Below are 21,860 nucleotides of genomic sequence, written 5' to 3'. Positions count from 1 at the left end.
ACTCGTTATAGCATTAAATCTCAATGCACAGCACATTAAGGACAGAGATCCTACATGAGGAGTAAGTGCACAGTGACTCCTGTTGTTGACTTTACCAATTGACACTCCTGTCTGTGGCATCAGTAATCTCCCTATGCTCCAGTCATGAGTTTCCAAGGCTATGGAAGCCCTCTGAGTTCTCCGACTCTTATCTTGTTTAGACAAGGTCATAGTCAAAGTGGAGGTTCTCTCCTCCCTTCAGAGAAAGGTACCTCCTTCTTTGATGACCTGCTCTTTCCACTGGGATCTCACGCACAGAGATCTTTTGCCAGAGTGTCTTGGCTTTCCATGCCTGAAATACTCTCATGGGCTTTTCAGCCAGCTCCGAATGCCTTTAGGGCTGATTCTGAGGCCAGAGTGCTATTTAGGACATCTGCCATTCTATGAGTCTGCTGAGTATCTCACTTCCCATGTTGGATCACTCTCCCCTTTATTTATTCCATCGGTTAATGTTAGCAGGTACTAGACTTGTTTATGTGCTCCCTTTGACTCTTAGTCCTTTCATTATGATCAATTGTGAACTGAAATTGATCACTTGGAATAGTGAGATGGCATTGGTACATGCCACCTTGATGGGATTGAATTGGAATCCCCTGGTATGTTTCTAACTCTACCATTTGGGGCAAGTCAGCTTGAGCATGTCCCAAATTATACATCTCTTCCCTCTCTTATTCCCACTCTTATGTTTAACAGGGATCACATTTCAGTTAATTTTCAACACTTAAGAATAACTGTGTATTAATTACAGAATTAAACCAGTCATATTAAGTAGAACAGACAAAAAAACTAAGAGGGATAATGTATTAAGTTGTTCATTAACAGTCAGGGCTATGCTGATCAAGCCACCGTTTCCCATAGTGTCCATTTCACTTCAGGAGGTTTCCTTTTTGGTGATCAGTCAGTTGTCACCGATCAGAAGGACCTTTTTAAGCTATGGCTTACCTCTTTCCTGTTTCCTTGGGACAACCAACACCTATCCCTTCACCAAAGAAATTGGCCGCAATGCCTAGGAATAGTAATACATAATAGCACCAAATCTCTGCTGGCGTGAGAAGTATGAGAGCAGGGGTAGAATGGCCAACTGCCCTTGGATCTTCACTCCTGTGCCCCTTCTCCTTCTAAAGGTCCAGATATAATGGAGTCACAATGTAGGAAGACTTCCTTCTCTCCCAGTGGTGTTTCATCATAATTATTTAAGGGTAAAACCCAAATCAGATGATCTGCCTGGTGTAGTGGCAGCACAGGGAGCGTTAATTGTGGCTTTGGGAGCTTCGGGATCTCTATCCTCCCTCCTTTTATCTCCTCCAATTTTACTTACTGTGACTGACATACTAGACCAGAGTCTGGCCTTCAAGCCATGCTCAATATACAATATTGGGCAGAGTAATAGCTAATACCCTCTGGTAACAAGCACAAGAACAAAACAACTGATGCTAGACCCAAGAGGGAAAAAAAAGTTCTATATGCCAATAAACTTTTTGGCATAATGTTACTCATAACATTCTCTCATTGATCTTTTTTTCTTTTCTTTTTTCTTTCTTTTTCTTTCTTTTTTTTTTTTTTTTGACAGGCAGAGTGGACAGTAAGAGAGAGAGAGACAGAGAGACAGGTCTTCCTTTTGCCGTTGGTTCACCCTCCAATGGCCGCCGCGGCCGGCGCGCTGCGGCCGGCGCACCGCGCTGATCCGATGGCAGGAGCCAGGAGCCAGGTGCTTTTCCTGGTCTTCCATGGTGCAGGGCCCAAGCACCTGGGCCATCCTCCACTGCACTCCCTGGCCACAGCAGAGAGCTGGCCTGGAAGAGGGGCAACCAGGACAGAATCCGGCGCCCCAACCGGGACTAGAATCCGGTGTGCCGGCGCCAAAAGGCGGAGGATTAGCCTAGTGAGCCGCGGCGCCGGCCCTCATTGATCTTTGAATATGGATTTTTTATGGCTTATCTTTCATTCCTGATAGTAGTGGATTATATTTATTTCTCTTTACTTTTCTTTCAGTATCTGATTTTTCTTGATTAGAACATTTCAAAATTTGTCAATTTTACTGATGCTTTCAAATGATCAAATTTTGGGTTTGTTAATGTTTTTCTACTTTTTCTTTTTTTTCAAACTTTTATTTAGTAAATATAAATTTCCAAAGTACAGTTTACGGATTACAATGGCTTTCCCCCCCATAACTTCCCTCCCACCTGCACCCCTCCCATCTGCTGCTCCCTCTCCCATTCCATTCACATCAAGATTCATTTTCAATTCTCTTTATATACAGAAGATCGATTCAGTATATATTAAGTAAAGATTTCATCAGTTTGCACCCTCACAGAACATAAAGTGTAAAATACTGTTTTAGTATTGGTTATAGCATTAATTCACATTGGACAGCACATTAAGGACAGAGATTCTACCTGAGGAGTAAGTACACAGTGACTCCTGTTGTTGACTTAATTTGACACTCTTGTTTATGGCATCAGAAATCTCCCTAGGCTCTAGTCATGAGTTGCCAAGGCTATGGAAGCCTTTTGAGTTCGTCGACTTCGACCTTATTTAGACAAGATCATAGTCAAAGTGGAAGTTCTCTCCTCCCTTTAGAGAAAGGTACCTCCTTTTTTGATGGCCCGTTCTTTCTACTAGGATCTCACGCACAGAGATTTTTTTTTTTTTTTTTTTTTTTTGCCAGAGTGTCTTGGCTTTCCATGCCTGAAATACTCTCATGGGCTCTTCAGCCAGATCCCAGTGCCTTAAAGGGCCGATCTGAGGCCAGAGTGCTATTTAGGACATCTGCCCTTCTATGAGTCAGCTGTGTATCCCGCTTTCCATGTTAGATCGTTCTCTCCCTTTTTTATTCTATCAGTTAGTATTAGCAGACATTAGTCTTGTTTGTTGACTCTTAGACCTATCAGTATGATCAATTGTGAACTGAAATTGATTACTTGGACTAGTGAGATGGCATTGGTAAATGCCACCTTGATGGGATTGTATTGGAATCCCCTGGCACATTTCTAACTCCACCATTTGGGGCAAGTCTGATTGAGCATGTCCCAAATTGTACATCTCTTCCTTTCCTTATTCCCACTCTTATATTTAACAGGGATCACTTTTCAATTAAACTTAAACACCTAAGAATAATTAATTAATTTTTATACAATAAATAATTAATTACAGAGTTCAACCAATAGTATTAACTAGAACAAAAAAATACTAAAAGGGATAAAGTATTAAATTGTACATCAACAGTCAGGACAAGGACTGATCAAGTCACTGTTTCTCATAGTGTCCATTTCACTTCAACAGGTTTCCTTTTTTGTGCTTGGTTAGTTGTCACTGATCAGGGAGAACATATGATATTTGTCCCTTTGGGACTGGCTTAATTCACTCAGCATGATGTTTTCCAGATTCCTCCATTTTGTTGCAAATGACTGGATTTCATTGCTTTTCTACTTTTTCACCTCATTTTTATTTTGTTGATGTTTGAACTTTTTTATTTCTGTACTTTGCCTTTCTCTGGGTTTACTTTACCCTTATTATTCCAGCTTTTTTCTAAAGAATCTTTAGTCACTGATTTTATTCTTTTTAAAGGTATCTATTTTGTCTTATCCAACCTTTGTTAGAGACAGCCCTATACTCAATGTAAGTTCAACACTTGTTGTAGTTATTATCTCACAATTCTTGCCCAGCTGCACGGATTTACATTTGGAAAATACTCTACATGTTTCAGGGTGATCTCCTTTAGCTCTTCCATACTGCTGCTAGCCACTAGTATTCCACTTTTATACATTTGGTGAATGCCTTTGGGAAAAAACTGTGTGGCTGAGTTCAGACCTGTTTTTCAGCTAAGCTTTCTTATGATACTAATTCATCATTCATGCTGTATCATGATTAAAAGTTTGCTAAGAGTTCAACCAGTCTATCAGTTATCTATTGATCTTTACCAAACTATCCCCAAATAGTGGCTTAACCATCAGTGTATCCCAAATGTTATTGACTGAGATCAATCATATGGCTGAACTTTTCTGATATCTGGGTCGGAAGTTCTAAAATGGCCTTGAGCCTTCATAATTTCCTTGTGGCTTCTTTATTCAAACTGTATTTCATCTTCCAGGGCATTCCATATGACATGTCAATCTAGCCATATCACCCTAACTTTCTTATTTCATGGCAGCTGTACTCCAATAAGGAGTGTTACATAAGGATAATCCTCAATATGAAAACATTTTTCAAGACTCTGCTTATATAACACTTTAAACTTTGTCTTGAACAAAGCAGCAAATCATATTCTAGGAAGTTGGCTCATTGTGGGCCACCACTGTAATTTTTTCCTTGTTTCTCAAGGCCTATGACATATTTTTCTTTCTCATGCCACCCAGGGATTAAGACAATTGTAGGTATCTTCTTTCCTAGAAAGGAATATTTCTTTTCTTTTTTTTGGGTAACATTTTGTCATCTTTAATATCAATATTATATAGAGTTGTTAGAAATTGTCCATCAATTGTTTTTTTTATTTTCTCATTGTAGTGTTGTCATTTTTGCTTTATGTATAAGGATACTTCAGAAAGTTCATAGAAAAGTGGTTATAAAGTAGTTATGTAGAGATTTCAAAATTCCCTGCACCAAAATAAACAGATCATAACTTCATTTTCCACAAACTTACATGCTGGCATTTATATATCATGTTAATGTTATTGGTGTGTTATTAAATGCTTGTCACATTCATTTTAATATGTACATTTTATTTAGTGATAGAAGACAATCTATAGATCTTTCGTCTCATAAACAGCAAAATACCTTAAAATATATTAGCTTGAGTACATTCTTCTTAAAAATATTTATCTATTTACCTGAGAGGTAGAAGTACAGACAGACGAGAGAGAGACAGAGAGGATCCCATCCACTGTTTCACTCCCCAGATGGCTGCAACAGCCAGAGCTGAGCCCATCTGAAACCAGGAGATTCTTCTGGATCTCCCATGTGGGTACAGGGATCCAAGTACTTGGGCCATCTTCTGCTGTTTTCCCAGACCATAGCAGAGAGCTGGATGGGAAGCAAAGAAGCCAGGATTAGAATGGGCACCTATATGGGATGCCAGCACCGCAAGCGTGGTTTAGCCTCCTTACACCACAGCGCCAGCCCCCTATTACACTCTTGCCAAATCAATAATTATTATACAAGGTTTTGTTTACTTTAGTTTTATCTGTTCCCTAAGATTATGTTTATCTTGTGTTCTTTGATAAAATTGACATGGTTTATATTTGTGTCCATTAAATACTTGTTAGATTTACCTACAAATTTTTTTCAATTGTTTGCATTTAGAATTTAGTGAAAGTTTGTTGATATGAACTGCACCTACTGCAACTTGTCTGAGGAATTATTGGACCGAACCATTAGTCTTACCTACTAGGTAAATTTTACTTGGGTGATGTGGACATAGGTCTGTTTTATCTTAGCTATTTGGAGCAACCACCAGAAATCTTTTGTTCTTTACCTATACACTCATTATCTATTCTCAGAAATGTCCTTCTTTAAGATTAAGCAGTGCTTTTTTTCAGTCTCTTTTCAGGGATAATAACTTCCCTGTCTCTGAAGATGCTAGTAGGCAATAATCTTCTAAAGAAAGTGATCTCGAGCCACTTGAGAAAGGCACCCCTGCTCACATAAAGCCTCCCTCTTTGAGCCAACTTATTATGTGCTCACTGTGTAATGCATGACTTCTGACTAGAATTTGAGCACTTTGGAATACATTCCAAGACTGATTGAAAGTCACTTGGCTTGTGTCTCCTGTGACTATGTCACTCATATTCTCCTCTGAATAAACATTATGTTAACCTCTTTACAGATACTGTCTATTTCTCTTAACAGATGAGTAACACAGCTCTCTCTCTCTCTCTCTCTCTCTCTCACACACACACACACACACACATATTTGTGGAAGATAGCAAACTGAGCAATCTATGTCATTTGAAGTAGTATTACTGAAACAGATGTACCAAGGCTTTAAAATATGCCTGAGAAGTATATTTATTAGCAATGTAAAGCAAGAATAAGAAGTTATATAAAGTAAAAGTCAAGGGAACAAATCAAGAGCAAAGATCATAACAGTAAAATAAATTATATCAGAATTTGGGCAGACATCATCAAGGACATAACAGAAGAATTAATTAGTGAAGAATAAGATAATATTGAAGAATTTACCTATGTTAAAATAAAAGGAGAATTACAATGAAAGCAACAGTGAAAAAGCTTTTCAAAATGGAGGTGGAAGATATTATGTGGCAAGACTTACACACAATCCACTATTGCTTGGTAATGTCAACTTTGTTTACCTCAACCCTTTGACAGAGAGCATTTGGAAGGACCTGAATGACCAATCATATTGTGTCCAGAGGCTTAAGATACATATCTAGAGGTCCCCAGAATGTTTTATGGACATTTCTGTCCTTATATACATTCCTTTATTTTTCACCTCCACATTCAATAGCTCATATAAACACTCACTTTTTCTTCATTCCTCATAACTCTGGTTAAGAGCTATCATAGCCCATGTCTCTTTTTAAAAAAAATTTATTTAAGGTAAAAATGTCATGTAATTCATAAACACAGATTTAGGAACATAGTGATATTTCCTACCTACCCTCCCTCCTGCCCATGTACCTACCATTCCTCCTCCTCCTTCTCTAATTCCCTCACTTAATTTTTACAATGATCTACTTTCAATTTACTTTATACTCATATGATTAAACCTACCCTATGTAAAAAGTTCAACAAATAGTAAGAAGAAAAAATTCATTGTTTCTCGATAGCAGAGACAAGGGCTGTAAATAATAATCGAATCTCAAACTGTCAATTTAACTCCTATGCATTATATTTGGTACTCTATTGGTTACCACAGATCAGGAAGAATATATGGCATTTGTCTTTTTAGGACTGGCTTATTTCACTAAAAGTGGTAACAGAACAACATAGAAACATTATAAATCAATGGAGAGAGAATACAGATGTGCTTCAATGGCCAGTGTTGTGGTAGCTGCGGCTTCTACTTCGCCTACTCCTGTGGAAGCCATCTTTCTGGGAAAAAAGGGTAAAAAATGGAGGAATCTGGAACACATCATGCTGAGTGAAATAAGCCAGTCCCAAAGGGACAAATACCATATGTTCTCCCTGATCGGTGACGACTGACTGAACACCAAGAGGGAAACCTGTTGGAGTGAGGTGGACACTATGGGAAACGGTGGCTTGATCAGCATAGCCCTGACTGTTAATGAACAACTTAATACATTATCCCTCTTAGTAGTTTTTTTTATCTGTTCTACTTAATATGACTGGTTTAGATCTGTAATTGATGCACAGTTATTCTTAAGTGTTGAAAATTAACTGAAATGTGATCCCTGTTGAACATGGTGGTGGGAATGGGAGAGGGAAGAGATGTATAATTTGGGACATGCTCAGGCTGACTTGCCCCAAGTGGTGGAGTTGGAAGCATACCAGGGGATTCCAATTCAATCCCATCGAGGTGGCATGTACCAATGCCATCTCACTGTTCCAGGTGATCAGTTTCAGTTCACAGTTGGTCATGGTGGAGGGACTGGGAGTCAAAGGGAGCACATAGACAAGTCTAGTACCTGCTAATGCTAACCGATGGAGTAAATAAAGGGGAGAGTGATCCAACATGGGAAGTGAGATACTCAGCAGACTCATAGAATGGCAGATGTCCTAAATAGCACTCTGGCCTCAGAATCAGCCCTAAAGGCATTCGGAGCTGGCTGAAAAGCTCATGAGAGTATTTCAGGCATGGAAAGCCAAGACACTCTGGCAAAAGATCTCTGTGCGTGAGATCCCAGTGGAAAGAGCAGGTCATCAAAGAAGGAGGTACCTTTCTCTGAAGGGAGGAGAGAACCTCCACTTTGACTATGACCTTGTCTAAACAAGATAAGAGTCGGAGAACTCAGAGGGCTTCCATAGCCTTGGAAACTCATGACTGGAGCATAGGGAGATTACTGATGCCACAGACAGGAGTGTCAATTGGTAAAGTCAACAACAGGAGTCACTGTGCACTTACTCCTCATGTAGGATCTCTATCCTTAATGTGCTGTACATTGAGATTTAATGCTATAACGAGTACTCAAACAATATATTTCACTTTGTGTTTCTATGGGGGTGCAAACTGTTGAAATCCTTACTTAATGCATACTAAACTGATCCTCTGTAAAAAAAAAAAAAAAAAGAAATTGTCAATTCCCAACTTGACTCTCACTGGGATTAAACATGACAATAGGTCTGCTCTGATTTCATCATCATTTAAAAAAAATCATTTTTTATTATTTTTCACTTTATGTTTCTGTGTGGGAGCAAACTGTTGAAATCCATACTTGATGTATACTAAGCTGATCTTCTGTATATTAAGATAATCGAAAATGAATCTTGATGTGAATGGAAGGGGAGAGGGAGTGGGAAAGGGGAGGGTTGTGGGTGGGAGGGACAGTATGTGGGGGAAGCCATTGTAATCCATAAGTCGTACTTTGGAAATTTATATGCATTAAATAAAAGTTAAAAAAAAAAGAAAAAAAAAAGATGCCACAACCCCAGGTAGCAATAGAATTCACAGTTCCTTGCTGGCTTTAAGTTCAGCATAGAACTTGAAGTTCAGCATAGTCCTGCATTCTAGCTAGGCAGACTGAACCCCAGAGTTCCAGTTGGTTCCAACAGAACAGTGGGAGCCCCATAATCCAGGCCCATTACAGCACTCTTGACTGCTCAATGGACAATAGGGGCAGCTTGCATTGTAAGCTCCATAAGACTGAAAATAATGAGGCTAACCAATCAGAATTGAGGTTTATACTGTTTCCCACTGCCTCCACTCCCCTGACCATTTGAATTCTGTTCTGACTTGAGGAACAGTAGGCAATCCTGCTATTGCTGGAGACCACTGGGCTCAGGAATAGAGCAGCTGGTGGGATGTCGAGCAGACTCCTTGCACCCTGTGAATGTGGGAGTTTAGGGAATAGAACACAGAATTGATAGGGTTGTGAGTTGTAGCTGGGTTCCCATGCACCCTCCGACTGTGACTTCACAGATTTAGAACTCCCCATATGCTGGAGCAAAAATCTCAGGACAGGGTTAGGAGTTCTTAATGGAGTGTGTGCTTGGGAGGGTGAGGTGTGCTGGCACCCTGAGCTCATTCTAGGCTGTGAATCAGCTGGTTCACCCTGGCACAGAAAAGGACTGGAACACAGTAGCTGGCTGCAACGTTCCCTCCTGCCATGGGCAATAGACAGAGGCACTCCACCATGCACATTTTTGGTGTCACCCTGAACTACTGACCCACCCACAAATGGTGGCCAGAGCTTCCTGGCTTTACCCAGCACTCACAATCCTAAAAGTCATATGGAAACAGAAAAGACCCTGAATAGTCAAAGTGATATTTTTTTATAAAGCTTTATTTTTTTATTTATTTGACAGATAGAGTTATAGACAGAGAGAGACAGAGAGGATAGAGAGAAGGTCTTCCTTCTGTTGGTTCACTCCCCAAATGGCTGCTATGGCCGGCACTGCGCCGATCCGAAGCCAGGAGCCAGATGCTTCTTCCTAGTCTCCCATGCAGGTGCAGGGGCCCAAGCACTTGGGCCATCCTCCACTGCCCTCCTGGGCCACAGCAGAGAGCTGGACTGGAAGGGGAGCAACCGGGACTAGAACCCGGCGCCCATATGGGATACCGGCACCGCAGGCAGAGCATTAACCAATTGAGGCACGGCGCCAGCCCCTATAAAGCTTTTTTAAAAATTTTATTTGAAAGACAGAGTTACAGAGAGAGAAGGAGAGAGGTTTTCCATCCATTGGCTTACTCCCTAGATGGCTGCAACAGCTGGAGCTGGGCAGGTCTGAAGGCAGAAGCCAAGAATTTCCTCAGGGTCTCCCACGTGGGTGCAGGAATCCAAGCACTTGGGTCATCCTCCTCTGCTTTCCTAGGCACACCAGCAGGGAGCTGGATCTAAAGTGAAGCAGCTGATACTTGAACCAGTGCCCACATGGGATGCTGGCTCTGCAGGTGGTGGCCTTATCCACCTTGCCACAGTGATCGCCCCTCAGAGCAATCTTAGGAGGCATCACAATACCACATTTCAAGATGAACTATAGGGTTATTATAATCAAAACAGCTTGCTACTCACACAAAAATGGACATGTAGACCAATGGAATAAAATACAAACCCCAGAAATTAATCCACACATTCATAACCAGCTAATCTTTAGCAAACGAGCTAAAATCATTCACTGGAGAAAGAACAATCTTTTCAACAAATGGTGTTGGAAAAATTGGATTTCCATATACAAAAATTTGAAAGAAGACCTCTCCCTTACATAGTATACAAAAATCAACTCACAATGCATCAAGGATCTAAACTTAAGACCTGAAACCATCAAATTACTATAGGAAAACATAGAAGACATGCTATAAGACATTGGCCTAGGCTAAGACTTCTTAGAGAAGTCTCCAGAAGCACAGACAATGAAAACAAAAATAGACAAGTGGGATTACATCAAACTAAGAAGCTTTAACACAGCAGAAGAAACAATTAACAAAGTGAAGAGACAACTGAAAGAATGGCAGAAAATATCTGCAAATCCTGCATACAATAAAGAATTAATAGGCAAAATATATGAAGAGCTCAATAAACTCAACAACAATCAAATAAATAATCCAAATAAGAAATGGGCAATGGAGCTGGTATTGTGGTACAGCAAGTAAAGCCACCACCTGTGATGTCATCATGCTTTATGGGAGCTGGTTTGAGTCTTGGCTGCTCCACTTCTGATCCAGCTCCCTGTTAATGGCCTTTGGAAACAGTGGAGGATGGCCTACGTTTTTGGGCCTCTGATACCCATGTGGGATATCCAGATGAATTTCTTGGCTGCTGGCCTTGATCTGGCCCAGCCATGGCTGTTGTGGCCATCTGGAGAGTGAATGGTAGATGAAGGATTGCTCTTTCTCTGATCTCCCTCTCTCTGTGACACTGATTTTCAAATAAATAAGTAAATCTTTACAAAATGGGCAAAAGATTTGAAAAGTCATTTTTCAAAGGAGTAAATGCAAATGGACAACAGACACACAAAAAATTTTCTGGATCACTAGCCATCAGGGAAATGCAAATATAAAACACAATGAGGTATCACCTCACACCAGTAAGAATGGCTATTAACCAAAAATCAAAAAATAAGAAATGCTGGTGAAGATGTAGGGGAAAAGGTACTCCAGCACAATGGTAGGAATGCAAATTGGTGTAACTGTTTTGGAAAACAGTAAGGATATTCCTCAGTAAACTAAAAAAAGGTCTACCATATGAACCATTCTTAGGAATATACCCAAAGGAAATGAAATCAGCATATAAAAAGAGTTATTTACACATCCATTTTTTTAAAAATAGAGGTTCAATTCATAATAGTTGAAATATGGAATCATCTTAGATGCCCATCAGCTGATGATTAAATAAAGAAAATGTGGTATACATGTATCATAGACTATTATTCAGCCATAAAAAAGAATGCAATCATGACATTTGCAACAAAATAGATGGAAATGAAAATAATTATGCTAAGTGAAATAAGCCAGACCCAAAAAGATAAATATCACAAATTTTATCTTATTTGTGGTAGTTAATATGTTGAGATATTATAAAAATTCTGTGGATGTCACATCATTTGGTATATAGTTATAAATGTTGCTTCACTGACTCATACCACGTAAATAACAGTAACTTTTCTTTCCCACATTAAAAAAAAAGGAGAATGGCAGATAGTAAGGACTCTTGTAGTACTGGTAATGTTTTGTTCTTAATTTGGGTGTTGTTTATGAGTGTGATCAGAGAACCAAAAACTCATGCGCATTTCATGATATATATATACTGTGTCCAATAAAATGTTTTAGAAAACTGAAAAACGAAAATCAAACAAGCAAGAATATATTATCTACATCAGAAACACCTAAAAGACACAAAGAATTTGAGAATAAAAAATGAAAAAATAGACTGGCTAACCATAAGTCAGAATAAATCTGGTATAAGTTATTTAATAATTGACAAAGTAGAACTTAGGGCAACACACACCATATTCTTAAAAAGTACATTATGAACAGGTAATAGGGAAAGCAAATTAAATACATGCATATATAAAAATAAAATTTATGTGTATGTACATAACTGTATGTACTTTAAATTCCAAAATAGAATGTAAAAAGCAACACATGATAGAGCTTTAGAGAAGCAGATAAATCAACAATTAGAGGTGGAGATTTTTATTTATTTATTTGAAAGGCAGAGTTATAGAGAGGCAGAAGCAGAGAGAGAGAGAGCGAGAGAGAGGGAGAGAGAGAGAGAGAGAAGTCTTCCATTTGCTGGTTCACTTCCTAGATGGCTGCAATGGCCGGAGCTGCGCCCATCCAAAACCAGGAGTTAAGAGCTTCTTCCAGGTCTCACATGTGGGTGCAGGGGCTCAAGGACTTGGGCTATCTTCTACTGCTTTACCAGGCCATAGCAGGGAGCTGGGTTGGACGTGGAACAGCTGGGATTTGAACTGGGGCCCATATGGGATGCCAGCACTGCAGGCAGTTGCTTTACCCCCTATGCCATAGCGCCAGCCACAAGAGGTGGAGATTTTAACACACTCCTCTTAGAAACTAAGATATCTTGGACAGGAGGAAGGGTAGAGTGGGAAGTATCCCTGTGTTCCTGAATCTCTATGTAGGAAACACATGAAATTTGTATACCTTAAATAAAGAAAAAGAAACTAAGATATCAGGGGTCAGTGCTGTGGTGTAACAGGTTAAGTCACTGTCTGCAGAGCCAGTATCCCATATGGATACCGGTTTGGGTCTCTGATGCTCCACTTCCAATCCAACTCCCTGCTACTGTGCCTGGAAAGCAGCGGAAGATGGCCCAAGTGCTTGGGCCCCTGCACCCATGTGGGAGACCTGAAAGAAGCTCTTGGCTGCTGGCTCCAGCCTTACCCAGTCCTGGCCATTGTGGCCTTTTGGAGAGTAAACCAGCAGATGGTAGATCTCTGTATCTCCTCTCTCTGTGACTCTGAATTTCAAATAAATAAAATAAAATATCAGAAACAGAAACCAAGATATTAACAATAAAAAGAGAAAATCTATTTAAATCCCCCGAGACTACAATTTATTAGCTTATTCTAGTAAATATTTTGCAAAGTATAAACACAAGAAGCTGGAGTATGTATTCTTGGGCAATCAAGAACTGTTACAAAAATATAGCTTTTATTAGACCATAAAGGAAATTTCAATAAATCTTAAAAGAATAATAATAGCTATGTTCTCTGATTCCAATTTGTTATTTAGAAATCATTAGCAAAAGTGAAGCTCATAAAGGCAAAAACAAAAACAGAAATGCCCCAAAGCCCACCATATATTTGGGAACTACATAATGTATTACAAAACGATTCTTGAATTGAAAAGCAAGTCATAGAGGAAATTAAGAAATACCCAGAACTCAATGACAATGAAAAAACTACACGTTAAGATTTGTGTCTAGCAATCTCAATGAAGCAGTGAAGAAGTACTAACTTAGAGGGAGATTTATAGCTTTAACTAGAGCCAGTAGGAATAAGATAGGTCAAAAAAGGAAAAGATTAGCATTCAATTCAAGAAATCAGAAAAGAGAAAACCCAAAGAGACCAGCCAGAAAGCCACAAGAAAGATAGAAGCATAAATAAATGGTGCATGAAAGATATGCAGTGAAGTTTTCTAAAATAAAATGCTAGGTTTTTGAAAATGTTGACAATATAGTGCTATATCTTGGGCAATACTGATGGGGTTGGAATGGGGAAAAGACTCACATAAGCGTGGAACAACAAAGGCACATCCACTTTTTTTTTTTTGTTTGCCAGTTGGAAAAGAGATTGTCTGAGATCCATAGGAGTGTTTGTCCTGGTCATCTGGTCATTAAGATTCTCCTCTACTCAGATTGCTCTTTGGTGTGCATTCAGAGACACGGATATTCACACACTCTGTGCATGTTTGGAGACATCTCTGTATATAATCCTCAGACGTGCCTTTCATAGATATTCCAATTTTGTTTCTTCCAAAGTAAGACCATAAAGGTGTTATTTCTGGTCTTAGCAGTGAAAGAAAATCACTTCTCATGGCCTTCACTAAAAAGTTTAGAGAAAAGAAATCACTCGAGTGGGTTGGTAGCTGCATATTAGGCAAAGTATTGCTTTGTTTCACTAAAGAAATAATATATGGACCAGCAGTTGGATTTGGAGTCACAACATTGTTAAGTTTATGAAAATCTACTACCATTTTCTGAGGTTCATCTGTTTTCTGTACAGGTTGAATGAAAATGTAATGGAACTCACCATCTGTGCATCCTTGAAGTCCTTTATGATGTAATTAATTTGATAGTTCCTCCAGAAATATCACACTGAAAATTAATGTAGCAATTGCTAGTCTATATGTCCCAGAGTTATTATCTAGGCTATTCTGAAGGACAGCACCTCAAATTTAAATCCTCTGATCATTCAACATTTGCCTGTTGATTGCTTTAGTGTGAGTAGTGTGATGACTTATGCTTTGACCTAAAGCCGGGAATAGGAGAGAAAACCTGAGAAGATTCTTACTGTCTTCTCAAGGGTTGTGACCTTACAACACTTTCTTCCTTCACATGGGTATTGATGTAGGCCAAGACCCTAACAAGTTCCCACCAACCAGATCTTTAACCTTCTATTGAAGTTCAATTTAGTGAGATGTGGAAAGTTGCAAACAAATAGACCCTAAATAAATGCACACTGAAATCTCAAGTTGGAAATGTTTGTAGTGAGACAGCTCTATGGTATAGTTAGCATCCAGAAAAGCTTCCTCAGACTTGAATATGAGCAGAGGCAAGAATGATTAGCATGAGTTTTGGAATATCAGTTTCCTTCCTGACCAGCCCAGGCTAGCCCAGTAGAACTTCCTACAGCTTCTTCCTTTTTCTTCCTCAGTCTTCAGATGGCAAATAAGAAGGACAAATGCTTTCTGTGAAGATAAAATCCCAAATCACTTAAATCTATCATACTTTCCATTTCGTTTCCCTTTTGAATTTTGAAAACAGCAACCTCTTTTCTTGCCTCTCTTTTGAGTTAACCCATAATGCCATCTTCCTAAAGGGGATTTTGCTGCTCTGGATTGCAAACTCCTTTTGTATTCTGGAAATACATCCTCAGATCATCTCAAATGAAGCCTCACTGGCTTTTTCCACTTTTGGGGGGTTTGACTATATCCCAGGTCACCCTGACGTTGTACATGGGTCTGTGATCAATGTAAAAATGTTGTTCATTCAATCAATCCAGCTTGTCTGCACCTGAGCAGATGGCACTGTCTGTCCACCCGGACCTTTTATATTGCATTGTTTTCTGTTTCCTGAATGTCAGATGAATATAAACCAGCCCTCTTTTTTTTTTTTTTTTTTACTTACCTTGGCTTCTGTAACTGCCCTGTCATTGCTACAAGTCTTGAGAAGAGAAAGGAGCCATGGGTATACTGACTTGTGGGATACTCTTATCAGAAATGCTTGTTTTAGAGATACACTTTGTGTTGACTTCCAACTATTAACATTCATAGTTTCCATTTCATAACAATACTTTAAAAGAAACAAGACAAAATCATATATGCACTCTAATTAGTATTTATTCCAAATCATATAAATTGTTATTGACTTGGTGTAAGTTAATTTAGAGACCTCCAGAAATGATTTTGGATTTCAGCACTTCAAAATATCAAGTATAAAATATAATAAATCAATTACCATTATCTCATTTTTCAGGTGATAGTGGTTGTGCTATATAAAATACAGCTCATGAAATTTATACTTGAGCTAAATTAATTGACTTTAAGAGTTTTTTTAGGCATTACCATCACTAAGCTTCTAATTGGAGTTGATAAATGTAGAAGATTTAAACCAAATGAGTCAACCTAACCTCCTGAATTTGGAATGCTAATGAAAAGTCAATCAAACAGTATACCCAGATTTACCTCATATAACATTCCAGACATGAATCATCCAGTGGCATTAGGTACTGGACAAAAATGGTTCTCTCTTCAAAGATGGTGGTGGTTTGAGGGGACACCTTCTTACATGAGTGGAGATAAGTGTGATAACATGGATATGGATTTTAAAATATTTCTAAACATGTTAATGAACACACAGCTGGAATAGCTTGTTTAGAGCTGAACAGATAGGTCCCTGTACCATCTAACATATTTCCTGGAAGTGCTTATGAACAATTAGGCTCCTGTGGCTACAAACTGCATCAGTTAGAGAAGAGTCAGGGTTCATCAGGGAAGCCAAACTACATGAACATATGGGAATGAGGAATTTAATTTATGAATTAGACTTCAGGCGAGACTTGGGACAGCTAAGTGAGGATCTGAAAGATGGTGGTAGAACATCGCAGAACAAGTCCCTAACACTGCTTCTGAAGCATCAGAGTGAGAGAAGTCACAGCTTACAGAAGACCCGAGAGGCTGAGTATATCCAGCGGTCAAAGTAGGATCTCAAAGTGGGAGCTTGTGGAGAGGTCCACTTTTATTTGTATGTCCACAGCCAAGATTCTGGTGTTGGACCTGGGAATGCTATTGGTCAGCAGGATCAGTAGTTTGGAAGACAAGCTGGAAATAGATAAGGGTGAGTTACAGGTCGAGCATTTCCCCATCCGTACTTTAACTTCTGAAAGTAATGGCTCCTACTCTGCTTCTACCTTCTGATTCTTATACAAGTTCCCTTTTGTTCACTGTGTTGGGCAGAGGATTCTGAAAAACAGAATTTGCAGTTTAACCAAATTGACAAAACTACAAGCACATTGCCATTTATCCATATGCCTTTTAGCATTCAAATAAATTGAATAACAAAACCATTCTTCCAGTTAACACAATGTGGTCATTCTTCTTTCTCCCTAGCAGGGTATACACACATCCAAACTTTATCTTTCTATCTTCACCCATCTTATGTGTGAACTACACACTTTTTCAATATTTTGCATCTTAAATACAGAAATATAAAATTACTCTTTTTAACACATCTCTTGTTTAGTACTAGGGAATTGAGAACAAGGAAAAATAAAAACAAAGAAAGCTTATAACACTTCAGGTGATCCTGGTTCTTTATTTGTTGGGGTGACCTAGATCTTCAGAGTTGAAGGGTCTGGACCATTAGCAGCCCTACTTCCATTGAGTTGTAGTTTTCTGCTGACTTTAATCATAGGACCTGAACTACCAAGATGCATTCCAAAGGAAATCATGCATTTTTAGACATATTCCTTCCAGCTCCCATTGGGTAGTAGTACACCAAATTTCTCTGCACAAGTCAGGATCAATCACCCCACTTATCTTTATTTTCTGTTGTTTTGCTTGTGTGAGGAACAAAAAGTGGTCAGGTGGCAGTTTCAGTCTCCACTTCACTGGAACCATTGATGTCTTCCTTGACAGAAGCACAACCCCTTTTGGGTGACTCAGATCTCTAAAGCAGCAAAACTGCAAGAATAAAAAACAAACTTTTGTTAGTGGGTCACTAGAGATAATAGTTAGAGGAATCATTTCCAATTTTATCCTTGAATTTCAGACTTATGAGTCATGATTATGGGAAAAATATGATCATATGCTGCTTAGTGAGTTAAGAAAATACTGCATCCCGAATGACATCACTTGTGAAGCATTAAGTGCTGCCATCTAGCTTGTCCCATAACTACATCTTCACAAAACCACTCCACAGCTATATTAGGCCAGAGGTTTCAGAGAGAAGGTGAAAAGGGTATGGATGTTAAATGCTGTGAACATGAATCTATTGGCATAATTCATTTACTGTGCAATGAATTCTCTAATCTGAAGCAATGAAGGGTAGAATACGATGATGGTGCTTAACTTTCTTTAACTCTTTAACTTTCTTAACTCTGTAACATCTATTGGCAAAATCACTGAGGACTGAAGTAAATTTATAGTTAGCCTGTTCCTGTGAGAATGAAGTTCTGACCTTTCCTTGGTAGAATCAGTCCAAGGTAGTAAACTGTGATACCACGTGTGCATTCGCTTTTCTGGGCAATGGTGACATGCTGGAAGGTCAGTATTGTTCTCTCTGTTCGCAGGTGCTAAGGTCTGTGTATTTGTCCCCTCCAAAACTCACATTGAAACCTAATCCCCAAAGCCATATGTTAATGGAATTTGAGTTGGGCCTTTGGGAGGTAATCAGAATTAAATGAGGTCATAGCAGGGTGGGACTGCCATGACTGAACTAACGGTTTATAAGGAGAGGAAGAGAAACCCTAGTTAGCAAGCTGCTTGCCTGTCTCAGCATGTGATCCCTGTGCCACACTGGGACTCTGCAGAGTCCGCCTTTCCTTCCTCCGACCAGCAATGAGGCCCTCACCAGATTCAGACCTGTGACTGACCCTCCAGAAGGATGCACTGAATGAACCTTCTTTCTTTATAAATTACCTAGTTTGTGGCATTCAGTTAAATAAATAGAAAGCGTATTGAGAGAGCAGTGTGGCATTTCTACAGCTTTTGCATCTGTGCTTTGGTGAGTGAAAATCCATACTGTAGAACTCAAAAACCTTCATTCCTTTGTTCATGTTTCCATTGTGGGAAGAAATTGCTTGAGATTCACAGAATGTGTCATCTGGCTCATCTAACTGCTAAGATTTTCTTCTGCTGCAGTTGCTCTTTGGGGACACAAATATTTATATACCCTCTGCCATGCTGGAGAATAGTCTATGCAATCCCAAAATTTCCTTCCATAGATTTTTTTTTTCTAATTATTTCTCTTCCAAGGTAGAACTAAGAAGGCAAATTGCTAGCCCTGCCAACTGAAAGAACACTGATTCTTATAGTCTTACTAACAGATATAGGGATAAAAACATCTATAGCTGTATAAGAGAAGATAGTTGAATTACTTCAGTTAAGACACAACATCTGGAATGGCAGTTGTGTTTAGAATTATTACCTGATTAAACCTGAGAAAATGAAAATCCACTGTCATTTTCTGAGGTCCACCTATATTCTGTCCAGGTCAAGTTAGGTGAGTTAAGTGAAGATGTGATGTGATTTATTCTCTGTGTGCTCTTCAAATATTTTATGATGTAATTAATCTCCTTTAAGTACATTAGAAATATGGTATTCTTTCTTAGGCTTTAATTTGGGTTTTCCTTATAATAGTACTCAATCTATGGTGAAGGCAGCTAATGGTAGGATTCTACAAGTTTCTTATGATTTCTATTCCACCTATGCATTCCTCAAACTGGAGAAATAACCATAGCGTGGGTTTGGGAACTCTGGACTCACAATACCTCGTAAATGATAAATCCCAGGCCCAAATTCTGTTAATCACTTGAGAGAGGGAAGACCCTCCTTTCACTGGTGGACCACATTGACATTTGAAATCTCCAGGATTTTAGTGCCAAAATGGAGCCAATGTCTAGTTACATCTTAGTATAGGATTATTATTTCACTAATGATTTATTCTCAACCAGAGTTCCTTTTGAGTAAGGATAAAGAGATTAGCAGTGTAAATTTTGGAAGTATAGCCAAGTCCTTCTTTAAAGAGTATTAGCCCACTTTTCTTATTTGTGAAGGTCATATAATATTAACTTTTTAAAAACAGTATTATAATTGTCCTGATTTGACCAGTACACATTGTGGACATGTATTAAAGTCTCACACTGTAGCCCCAAATATGTACAATTATGGTGAATAAAAACTTATACAATAAAATGATGAAATATATTTCATAAAACTAAAAAATAAATCTGGTATTATTGAATATGATTTATGTACTATAAGGTTTGTCAGTTTAGAGTATAATTAAATAGTATAATTAAACAGTATAATTAAATAGCTTTAGTATATTTTTAGGGTGTGCAACATCTCCTTAATCTTATTGGAACATTTCATTATGAACAAAAAAAGTCTTGTATTCATTGGCAACCACTCTTCCACACCCCCTCACTCCCTGTCTTCACTGCCCCAGCCCTAGGAAACCATGAATTTATTTTCCTTTTCTATAGATTTGTCTGCTCTAGGCATTTAGAAGAAATGTGATCATACAATATGTGATCTTTTGTGACTAGTACTTTTCACTAGCATTATATTTTTTGAGATTCAACTATATACAGTTTATTTTCAAAGATTTGAATAATCACCTTGTAACAATGATCAAATTTGGTCTATATTATGTCATGATTTTAAGGAATCTTATTTCAACCAGATATTTTGGATTTTGAGCCTTCTTGGCATTCTTGGCAGGCATTCAAAAAATCAAAGTTTCAAACAATCTGGACTCTAAAATTTCCAGTAAATCTTGGACTTTGGTTTTTCCAGTTTGGGCCCAACTGAAAAAATCGAAGGACCTATGTCTCTCATCTTATAGAGACACCAACTAATCAGGCTATTTGGATTATGTTAGAAGTACTGTCAAGATGTGACGTGGTACTAAATTTTAAGTTTCTATAATGGAAAATGCTATTAATACAAATGTTTGAGAATTAAAAAGTCTAATGATCTTGTGTTACTAGACATGATAATTATCTTAACGAGAAAGCCCTAGAGGCCTAAAGGGTTAAAAACTTGTAAAATCCTACAGGTGTTTTCAAAAATACTGTGAAGTAAGCAAGTGCCTCTTGTTGGTTGATGAGTTTATAATTTTAAACATGGCAACTTAAAGTCTTTTGTCATCCACAGTTATATATGATCTGCTGCTCATAAAACTAAAGCGTTGTTGGTTCTGTGTTTAGCTGTCCTCCTATAGGTTCCTATGAACTTTTTCCAGCCACTTCTATTGTATTCAGTACTTTGGGATGGCTCTGTAAACAGATGAAGCCAATAATGTATTGACAGTACCATCTGAGAGAAAGTGTGGTTAACTGAGGTTACTAAAAACAAAAAGCAATTCAAATCAATTGGCAATTTACAAAAAGAGCTAAAGATTTTAAAAGCTATTATTAAAATTGCTATATTGGTCTATTATGTTATGTTATATGTGTGTACATATTGTATGTCCACATGGTAAAATTTTATTAAGAGTTTTATTTTAATTGGCTTTTAGATATGATTTTCCATAAATTTAAGCTGCTAAAATTAATCAAAGATATGTTTTAATTTGTGTGACCTGAATCTCTGTATCATATGTTTTATACTTGCTGGTAGAAAGAAACTAAAAACATTTTATATGTTTGTGCTTAAGTTTACTGGTTAAACAAACTACACCATGTTAGATATTTAAGAAGTGTTCCCAAACACATGATTCTTAAAATTTATAGAAGGCATTGGACCTTCTGGTAAATGTTTTCTTAAGTTGTTATCTAATGGTTGAAACTGTTTGTTAAGTATTCATGTGATATTGCTACTGTAAGCAAGTGATCTAGGACTTGCTCCCTCATTTCTCTATTCTAAGCCCAACTTGTTCTTTCATTTCTCTATTCTCTTCAAGGTAGGAAACTAATTCTATTATGAAGGACTCTGTAGGATGCACAATTTAATCTTTAGACCTTATAAAAGAGATGGCTAACATTTTTCTCTAATAGCATAGCCAAAATAAGAGCTTAAATTATAATTTCATAGCTAGCTTTACTTCGCCATCAGCGAGGTAAACAGTAAGTAGAAAAAACCTCCCTTTCAGACTAAAGGGAAAGAAAGTTTTAAAGTGAGAATATAATTTTCCTCATGGGCATTGTCTACCTTAGAAAAACTACTACAGAACATGCCTGTGACTATAGACTTGTAGTTTAGGCCACCGAAGATTAGAGGTGGGACTTGGGCACTCCCTTGACTTGCACTCTCTGGTCTGCTTTAACAAAAACCAGGA

At 38.3% G+C, this 21,860-nt stretch overlaps 1 long non-coding RNA gene across 1 annotated transcript in view; it reads right to left on the bottom strand.

Annotated features, from left to right (window-relative positions):
* Positions 1-17,151: 17,151 nt before the first annotated feature.
* LOC138850626 (uncharacterized) overlaps positions 17,152-21,860 on the bottom strand; it is a 74,249-nt gene continuing 69,540 nt past the window's right edge. Inside the window, exon 2 of the long non-coding RNA XR_011390612.1 lies at positions 17,152-17,539. This is a non-coding gene — a long non-coding RNA (uncharacterized lncRNA). The remainder of the gene's footprint in view (positions 17,540-21,860) is intronic.

Source organism: Oryctolagus cuniculus, chromosome 7 (assembly GCF_964237555.1).
Source record: "Oryctolagus cuniculus chromosome 7, mOryCun1.1, whole genome shotgun sequence".
Lineage (NCBI taxonomy): Eukaryota > Metazoa > Chordata > Mammalia > Lagomorpha > Leporidae > Oryctolagus > Oryctolagus cuniculus.
The sequence above is the reverse complement of the archived record's forward strand: the minus strand, read 5'-3'. Positions and strand labels throughout refer to the sequence as shown.